The 8523-nt window shown below is 41.8% G+C and overlaps 1 protein-coding gene across 6 annotated transcripts in view; it reads left to right on the top strand.

Annotated features, from left to right (window-relative positions):
• SLC37A2 (solute carrier family 37 member 2) overlaps positions 1–2169 on the top strand; it is a 39330-nt gene extending 37161 nt beyond the window's left edge. For 4 of the 6 annotated variants that reach the window (XM_026671414.2, XM_087969995.1, XM_087969993.1 and 1 more), the window contains one exon: positions 1–2169. This exon is cut by the window's left edge and continues 310 nt beyond it. The gene's annotated coding sequence lies outside the window, so the exon portion shown is untranslated. The other 2 variants (XR_015750361.1, XR_015750360.1) reach the window with 1 other exon arrangement.
• Positions 2170–8523: the final 6354 nt, after the last annotated feature.

Genomic DNA, 8523 nt, shown 5'->3' with positions numbered 1-8523 from the left:
CCAGATGCATTCCAATTTTTTATAATATTAAAAACAGAGGAGCAATCCAGGATTCATTTCTCTACCTGGAGGAAGAAAAAGCTTCAGTTTTAATTGCTGCTTCTTCCACAGTCCTATTTTTCATTTCTGGAGATGTTTTTATTTTATGCAAAACCACTGCCAAGTGTTTAATTTGAATTACAAGGACAACCCAGGGAAAAGAGGTTTCCTCTTAAGCCAAACACTTTTTTTTATACTAAAAATTGTGTGTTAATGACAGCTATTTCTACTACAAGGACACGAAGCTCAATGTGAAATAATACCACGAGCAGAGGCCATCACAAGGTGGCCTCAGAATGGCGCTAATAAACTGTCCTTAAACTCAGAAAGTGAAACTTGTGTTGTAGGGGTGAATAACATTTGGGAGGGAAAGGCTGGTGAGTTTCAGAAAGTGAGACATGGGAAGCATTTTTTTTTGAACCTGCACATTTAAAGGATATCTCGGAAGAAGGAAACAACAAGCCACTTCCACAACTCTGTCACAAATAATCCCATTGTCTATTCCTACTTTATGTCTCCTACAATACTTGAAATATCTTCAACTGGAAAGCCAATGGGAGGCTAATGCAATGATTTTTTCTTATTGAATGGAGGCTCCTTTAGAAGAAATGTTCAATATTCTAACCTCCCTTGCTTGCAACTGGTCAGTCGCAATTGGTCAAGTGTGATCAAAAATTCTTGGACCAACTGGATTTAATTTGGATGGAAAGGAATGACCCATCTTCATTGAGCCAGACTTGAGACTTTGTGCATCTAATCTCTTTTTCCATATCTCACACCAATATAAGAGAGCTGCTGCTCTTGACGGAGGCAACATGGCCAACATGTATTTTGCTGTAAGCTCTGTTTATTTCCAATTGTCTCAGGGCAAATAATTATAGTGGAAAGTATTCACATTGGATGTTTGGAAGAATAGTCAGGTCAGCAGAATGGGGATTTCATTCTAATCTGGAAAATACCACATTCCTCTGGGATTGTGTTTGAGTTTGTTGAAGGTGGCCTCCAGGGTAAAACGCCTGTCTTCTGATCATCCATTGCACAGAGATTCCTTAAGAGTGAAGATGTGATGGAATGCAAGGTTTAGGTCTATGTGGAGCTCCCATTCTGCTTTTGTTAAACCTTGTCATCTAATGTTATGGAAAAGAGTTTTTCTTCCCTGGAGAAGAAAATGCTAGTCAAATTCTCCTAGGAAATGAGTACAGGGTGCTTTCATTTAACTCAGTTATCAATTGGCCGGGGATGTGTTTTGTCTTTCAATAAGTACAGTCATTGTATTTTCAGTGGACTTTGAGTGGTTTAGGGAACCACTTAAAGAAAGACATACAATAGAAACGGCAGTCCAGTTTCTATTGCATTTCTTTCAAGTGGTCCCCTCCAGCTCTCTAATTAGTCTCAAATCACAGTGGAAGGCCTCATGAGGGGAATTTCATATTAGGATTTTTTTCCAGATTAGAGAGTGAAGTCAACCAAGGAAGCTGCAGAAGGATCAAAAGGACAGTGTTTGGTGAAGTTCAGAAGAGAATAAGTTCAACAATGCCAAGTCAAATTGGAAAGTTTTTCAGCCAAATAATAAATATCATGAACTCTACTAGCAAAGTTTATGTCATAACAACACTGATAGGCTTTAGATCAGAGGTATCCAAACTTTAGCAACTTTAAGATCTGTTAACTTCAACTCCCAGAATCCCCTAGCCTGCTATGGAAGAATTCTGGGAATTGAAGTCCACAAGTCTTAAAGTTGCCAAGGTTGGACACCCCTGCTTTAGATTAATACGAAGCTCTGGATAGTTTGTGTAATGTTTACCATTTTGTATGTAGAAGAACTTGCTGGTGATGAAATCTTGTGATGTACTTAGTTCCATTCGTGTAACAAGTAAAGACTCACCATGAATTTTATTTATACTGTAGCCTCCTTTGGTCACATTTGCGGAGGTATGAGAGTAATGTCCAAGTCTAAAGTAGGCGAAACTCATTCCTTAGCTTGTCTGTGTATTTCAATTTTTAATCTCAGTGGTCTGATTCATAGATCATACCAAGCCTGTCATTTGTTTGGTTTGGGCATAGCATTTTAAGTGAATTCTGTAATTGGTTCAGAGGCCACAATTAAACAGTGGCTTATTGTGACTAAAACTACAGCCATCTCAGTTGCTTGATTTCTACAGTGAACAGTTCCAGCCACCATTGATAACGTAATAGCGAATTGTAAAAGGTCCCTGGACTTGCCCCTGAGCTAACCATCCTCTCTTTTTGTTCTGAATGTCTGTTTAGCTTCTTAAATACCATTGAATATCCTCTGTGGATAGCTTTGTTATGCATTATATACATTTTATAAGAGGAGGTTTCTTTAAAGGAGAGTTGGAATCCTCTAGATGAAGTGCCATTTATATGATTGGCTATCAGCTCATCAGGGTGAATCTAAGTATAAATAACAAATTTAACAGAGTTGGAAGGGACCTTGTAGGTCATCTAATCCAACCCCGCCTGCCCAAGCAGGAGACCCTACGCCATTTCTGATAGATGGCAGTCTAGTCCAGTCTCTTCTTGGAACCTTCCAGTGATGAAGCTCCCACAACTTCTGAAGGCAACTTCTGTCCCATTGGTTGATTGCTCTCCCTGTCAGAAAATTTCTCCTTATTTCTATTATCCTTGTCCTCCTCAATCTACCGTGAAGAATGCAGTCCAGAAGGCATTTAAGGCCACCTAGACCAAGTAGCCCCAATTTCTAGAATGACTGAAAAAGTGGGCAAGGAGGAAATTAGCAATTGATGTTTGCTTTTGATAAAGTCCAGAATAACAACTGTTAGTAATTATAATGTAATATGCTATGTCCTCATATACAAGTTTTAAGGTATTACATGGACTGGAAATAAATTAAACTTTTCAAAGCCTCCTTCATCTAAAACAGGGCTGTCCAACTCAATTTCATGGAGGGCTGCATCAGGGTTGTGTTTAACTTCGGGCGGGGAGCGGGCGGGCAGGGCCAGGTTAGATGTAGCCAGCTCCACATCCTTCATGTCAGGGCCACCTGTGGTGGCTAAGTCTAAAGCAGGACTTCCCCCAGACCCTCTCTCACTCTCATTATAATCTTCCTCCCTTTTCTTCTTTTTCCTTTCCCCTTCCTTCTCCTTCCTTCTTCCTTGCCCTTTCCTTATTTTTCCTTCCTTGCTCTCTTCCCATCTTTTTCTTTCCTCTTTCCCTCTCCCCTTTCCTGTCCCTTCTTGCATGCTCAAATGCAAAAGGAGAAAAACATTTCTCCTTTTGTTTTCTTTTTAGTTTGTTTGGCTAGCCCTCTGCCAGCGAAAAGGGAGCCCAGGAAGGGGGCCGCGTGCAACCCTCCCGAGCTCCATTTTCGCCGGCACAGGCACTAGGGGTTGGTCCTTTGCTGTTTCCAGGGTGGCCCTGCGGGCCAAATCTAAGCACTTTGCAGGCCACATCCGGCTTGCAGGCCTTGAGTTCGACACCCCTGATTTAAAAGAACCCAAATGTTTATGAGCCATTTTGTTAGAACTAAGATTGCAATCAAGCCTAACAGCTCTCCACTGTTATTATTAAACACGATAGGTGCCAAATATAGTGTTTATGCACAGTACAAACGTATATGGCATAATTGAATTCCCCTCCTTGGAGTTTAGCACACAGAGGAACATTTGTTCTTGATGTGGTTTTATAAAGCCAGATTCCACCAGTAAAAAACAGGAGGTGAAGATGGAAGAAGAGGGTCACAAAGGCTTATACTGTTAAGATGTGATTTATTTGAAGCAAATCTGCTAAATAGAAAATGGGCCATTGGAGCTCTCTGGTATGTGAGAAAAAACTGGAGCAGAAAAAAAATCATTGAATTGTGTTAGATTTCCACCAACTTCTGGGTCAAAAATGGTCTGCCAAGAAGGACTGTTTGGAGCTGAAGGATCCTTCCAAATGTTGACGCAGGAGAAATTAAAAAAAAAAAAAAAGTGGCAAAGAGAGTGGTGAGCACCATCCCATCCTCACTTTTGCCCTGTTTGTCTATTTCCACCTTCAAAATAAATAACTGATAGGTAGAGCTATCAGTTCCTTCAATACCTCAGGGCAATACTGAACACTCTGGATGATCAATCAAATTGTTTCTGTTCAAACTCCAGGTCTTACAAATTGCAGTACATCACAAGGAAAAGAAATCGGGAAAATAGATATTGGAGTGGTGATTCTAACTATCCTCACTAGGTGGCACTGCTGTTACGAGAACAATCTTAAAGAGTTTAGGTAGACCTTCCAGGGTTGTCAAATTAAATGCATTTCCAAGGATCAAACATCTGGGGGGAAAACCGAACAACTCAATATACATTGGGTGAAGTGTCCTTTTGTCTTTTTCAAATTTACTTTGAATTAATTTCATTGTGTGACCCCAAATCCTAGCCTTACAAAAGACCGTATAACATTTAAAATTGTCAATTTTTCTTACACTAAAAATACATTTCTTAAATGTTGATCAAATTCCTTATTATTTTCATCTTCATGAGATAATGCCAAAAACAGTAATCTTTCTTCAAAAAGGACTGACCCCTGGATCATTCATGATTGGCCTTGTCTTCACCTCTTCCATCTCTGCAATTTGTTATTTTATTTCTTCCCTTTTCAATTATAAATTCGTCGTTCCTACGAGATATGCAGGTCAATTGTAGTTTTACAGAAATGCTTACAATCAATGAAATTAAGGTGCAGAAACAACAGATTCACAAAATAGCTTTATTTTGATCCTCCACACACATAAACACTAAGCACACAAATGTACCAGCAATTGCAATGAAGAATTTATTGTCCTGCAGAGAAATGATTCAAAACAAATACACTTAAAGAGAATTATTATGCTGGCAAGAACCAAGGATATTAGCAATGAAAATTGTGAAAACTTAAACAGAGGTACCTCATGTGACAGTTGTCCAAAAATATACCCTTTTTTGCAGAAATTTTCTGTAGGAATTTTTTTCCCAACCCAGACTTTTCATTGCTCCCTTCAGATATGACCAATGAAAAGGGTTAATGGATGAAGTGGAAGTGTCCGTGGATAAATTGCTTGTTGAATGACCTTCATGTAGAGTTGCTTCTGTCTGGTTTCTTTCAGCATATGAGGAAGTCTCCTGGATTTTTTTTGACATCCTTCCTTGCCTCTTGCTTTCTGCTAGGTATTTGTAGCTCAGTTGTTTACTTGCGTTTGTAGTTTTAATATAGTGAGCACAGATGCAAAATGGATTTTTTTTTAAAAAAGCTCCCTCATTAGAAGTCGGGAAAGCTGGAGGATACCCCAAGATTTGTAAAAGAACAGGCTTCAGAGGAAGCAAAATCTGAATGGTGGGGGGCACAGTAGATCACTGAGGATCCAGCATCATGGTCTACCCCTGCCTCTTAAGAAGATATTGGACCAGGGGTGGGATTCTACCAGTTCGCACCTATTCGCTAGAATCAGTTGTTAACATTTTAAGCAGTTCAGAGAACCGGTTGTTAGAAGAAATTACTGGCCTAATCCTGTAAGGAAGGCAGGAAGGAAACATTCTGGTGTTGCTTACAGAAACTGCCTCTCCATTAACCCTTTTTACATTCTTGGCAGGACTAGACTTCCTGTCTCAGGAACATCTCTGGGTTTTTTTTTCCTCCTTTGCTGGTACTTTGCTTGTGTGGAGTGAGCATTCAAAGTTACAATGGCACTGAAAAAAGTGACTTATGACCGTTTTTCACACTTACGACTGTTGCAGCATCCCCACAGTCATGAGAGGCCAGGCGAGGAGATGTGTGCCTCAATGTGAGTGAAGTTGAGTTGGCCACGCCCAGCCAGTCACATGACCACCAAGCCACGCCCACCACCTAAGCCACGCCCACAGAACCGGTTGTTAAAAAAATTGAATCCCACCCCTGGATTGGATCACCATTTGCCTGAAATGGTTTCCTGCTTCAGCAGGGGGGTTGGACTAGAAGACCTCCAAGGTCCCTTCCAACTCTGTTAGACTGTTTTCCCCATTCCACCTATTTATTTCAGTTGGGCTGCAGAACATCAATGATGCTGAAATGACTGAAGCTATAAAGCATGCTTACATGCGTTCACACCCACTGCCAAAGATACACCCGGAGAACAGATTGCCGACTAATTCCAAAGGAAGAGACATGCTGTTATGGCACAGGCAGCGAAGACTAATGTGGCCTTTTCATAGAAAGTACCTGTGGCATTTTTAGACTAGAGCTCACTTCAGGTACAGAACAAAACAAAAATGTGCAAAACAAAAACGATGCAGCTTACAGTGATCGCTCTTCTATCATTATTCCTTAAGCTTTTTACGTTCTTTAAACATCCAAAGAGAAGTAGAATATCCCAGTTCTTAAAGTCATCCAAACTATATACAGGGAGTCCTCGACTTACAACTGCAATTGAGCCTAAGATTTCTCTTGTTAAATGACACATTCATTAAGTTTTGCCCCACTTTACAACCTTGTCACGGTTGTTAAAGTGAATCACTGCCGTTGATAAGTGAGTAACACGGTTTGTTCAGTGGCTCTGCTTGTCAAAAGGTTAGAAAAGGGGATCGCGTGACCTTGGGACACCGCAACGGTCGTAAGTATGAGTCAGTTGCCAAGCACCTGAATTTTGATCACGTGATCATGGGGATGCTACAAAGGTTGTAAGTGTGAAAAATGGTCATGAGTCACTTGTCTCAGTGCTGTTGTAACTTTGAACGGTCACTACTGAACCATTGTAAGTTGAGGACTACCGGTAGAATCAAACTTGTTGAACCATTTTGTATCATCCCTTGGACCTGGACGTGCCCTTCTCTCTCTCTGCGGGTCCCACAATTCACAGGACAGGCACCTTCCTGAAAAAAAAATCCTGCTTGGGATGTTGAATCATTTTAAGCAGCTTTGATTAATGGGGCTTCCTGACAGGCCTTTGCATTCCCAAGGAAGGGAAGCCAGGGCTCCTCCAGGGAGCCAGGATTTCTGGCTGTCAAGGATGTGGCTGCCTGTTAAAGGCATCAAGACCTCTTCGGTTTGTTTTACGGACGTCAGCTTCTGTGTAACCCATTATGCTCTTCTCAACTCCCAGTTAACATTTGCGCCTTTCTTTTCTCTTTGGCTTGGCACTTCCTCCCAGTTCTTTCTTCCATTCATCTTGCTTTGGGGGACCTTCCTTTCGATTCTCCCCCTCCCCAAACAAACTTTCAGCTACCTTGATTTCTCCTGTGGGAGACTCTGCATGTTGTGGTCAGTGGTGGGATTCAAATTTTTTTACTACTGGTTCTGTGGGCGTGGCTCGGTGGGCCTGGCAGGGTAAGGATACTGCAAAATCCCATTTCCTCCCACCCCACTAACCTGCTTTCCAGCTCCGCCTCCGTGCAGGGCAACAAAGAAGACCCAGCTGAACAGCTGGGACTCAGGAGGTGGAGAATAGATGGGGTCGGGCCAGTCAGAGGTGGGATTTGCTGGTTCTCTGAACTACTCAAAATTTCCACTACCGGTTCTCCAGAACTGGTCAGAACCTGCTGAATACTATCTCTGGTTCTATGGCAGAATGAGCTACCTACCCATTTTTTACTACTGGTTCTGTGGGCGTGGTTTGGTGGGTGTGGCTTGGTGGGCCTGGCAGGGGAAGGATACTGCAAAATCCCCATTTCCTCCCCACCCCACTAACCTGCTTTCCAGCTCCGTTCTCCTGTGCAGGGCAACCAAAGAAGACCCAGCCGATCAGCTGGGACTCAATGGGAGGCAGAGAATAGATGGGGGCTTGGCCAGTCAGAGGTGGGATTTGCTGGTTCTCCGAACTACTCAAAATTTCCACTACCGGTTCTCCAGAACTGGTCAGAACCTGCTGAAGACCACTTCTGGTTGGGGTGAATGATAACAGAGACCTAGAAGACAAGTTACTTCTTAACAGTCATGAAAGGCAGCAAAGGTGAAGGATGCAGGCTTAGATTTAAAATGCAAACGACAAACATTTGCTTTAACCAGAAACACACCAATCTCAGAGCCGGTCTGGGGCAGGGGTGGTGGTGAAGGCACCAGACTAGAAACCCAGGAAACTGAGTTCTAGTCCCACCTCAGACATAAAAGCTGGCTGGGTGACTTTGGGCCAGTCACACGCTCTCAGCTCACCTCACCTCACAGGGTTGTTGTCGTGTTGGGGAAAATAAGAGCAAGGAGTGTCAAGGCAAGTGTTCTGCCTTGAGTTATTTATAAAAATAATAAAGATGAGATAAAAAATAATGATTAAAAAGCTCCCTTTAGGTCCCAATTCCATCTGGGGATGTGGACAATTGAACCTGGGACTTTTGCAATGCTGATGTTCAGTTTAGCTTTGACCTTTATGAAGTGAACATGAGTAAAGAGAAGTAAAGAGAAATTGGATAAGAGGTTTTTGTATGTTTATATGGAAATGGTTTAAAACAGAATTATAGTGTATAAAATAAGGTTTTATCTGACTTGTTAAATTTATAATGGAAAAAGGTTTAAGCATGTAATGGT

This window comes from Notechis scutatus, chromosome 7 (genome assembly GCF_049901735.1).
Source record: "Notechis scutatus isolate UNSWTSFEM ecotype Mainland chromosome 7, rNotScu1.2, whole genome shotgun sequence".
NCBI classification, from domain to species: domain Eukaryota; kingdom Metazoa; phylum Chordata; class Lepidosauria; order Squamata; family Elapidae; genus Notechis; species Notechis scutatus.
Note: the sequence above shows the minus strand (reverse complement) of the source record. Positions and strands in the feature narration are given on the sequence as shown.